The sequence below is a fragment of the Colobus angolensis genome, unplaced genomic scaffold (genome assembly GCF_000951035.1).
Source record: "Colobus angolensis palliatus isolate OR3802 unplaced genomic scaffold, Cang.pa_1.0 Scaffold59, whole genome shotgun sequence".
Lineage (NCBI taxonomy): Eukaryota > Metazoa > Chordata > Mammalia > Primates > Cercopithecidae > Colobus > Colobus angolensis.
The window spans coordinates 11073833-11075187 of record NW_012119487.1 but is presented as its reverse complement, the minus strand read 5'-3'; positions in this window follow the sequence as shown (position 1 = coordinate 11075187).

Below are 1355 nucleotides of genomic sequence, written 5' to 3'. Positions count from 1 at the left end.
CCCAACCACAGCTTCCACCTCCCTGCTTCTCCTCAGGGCGCCGCACCCCAGGCGGGCAGCAAGCTTGGTTTCCTGATGGAGGAGAGCCGCGTGCCCACGGCACCATCCCGCAACCCAGCCGGCCAAGACGCCGGGCCCCAGCCCCGCTCACGGGCATGAGGCTGACGGGAGGACCCTAGGGCCTCGAAGCAGGCTTCGCAGCGGACGTGGGGCCCTGCCAGCATCCTGTCCAGAGCCCGACGGAGCTGGCCTCTCAGCCTGTTGATCTTGGACGGCCCAGAGGAAGCCACAGGCGCCCGGGCGGGCATGAAAGGGCTCTTTGACGGCTGGGTTGCCGGGACAGTCACCCAGATGGCCGATCAGGCAGGGAGCATCCCTGAATCCCTGAGACGGTAACGGGGCGTGGGGCCTGGGGTGGTCGTGGGGGTCTTCACAGCTGCCCTGGGCAAGCCGGGCTCCCCCTGAATCCCAGTGGAGCAGGATCCAGCCCCGATTGTCTGCCAGGCAGGGCCAGGGGCTGGGACGGCCGGGAACTCTGGGGGGGCTCCTGCAGGCCTCCGTCCATGGACACACCCACTCCTGCCAGGCTCCCTCCGCTGGAGGAGTCCAGGGGGGTCTTGTGGTATCCAGTGGGGCCAGGGGGTGAGTCAGGGTCTGCTGAGCTTGCGGGGAGGCAGGCAGAGGGGGTCTCAACAGCCAGAGACATTCCACCCACCTGAAATGACCCACTGCAAGAGGAAGGGCCTTGCCCTGTGCTGCAATCCCAGAGGGCTTCCTGAAGGAGGCAGCCTAGATCTTTGTCCAGCAGAGCCCATCTTCAGGGAAGATTGAGGACCCCGACCCGGTGCACCTGCCCTGGGAGAAGATACTCCTGGCCAAGCCTCCAGATGTGGCTGTGAGGGGAGTGGGGTAGGCAAGGCCCACCTGGCAGGGGGCGAAACTGAGACTGGCTTGTTGGGGCAGCTGCTGGTAGAGTCGGGAGGGGGCCAGCCTTGTTCATGGGGACCCAGGCTGGCTCTGGCTCCCCCTCGGCAGCAAGGAAGGACCATCCTTCCCTAGTCTGGGGGAGGCAGAGGGGTGGTCTCCCAAGGCCCCTGCAGGCCCTGCCCTGAGGGCTCTGGACGAGAGGCTCTCTGGGCCCGGCTGAGACTGTGCCTCCGTGCACTGTGCAGGGTCCCCCGCTCCAGGCCAGCTTTGGGGGGTCTTTCCCTGGAGCAGGCCAGCCGCCATGCCCCAGGGCTCTGCCCAGTCACAGAGGGTGGGGCCTTGGGTGGCCACCCCTCCTGAGTTTAGAGGGCTGTCTCAGAGACCTCTGTGTCCCATAATGGCTTCTCCTCCATCTGCTGGGTGTGGGG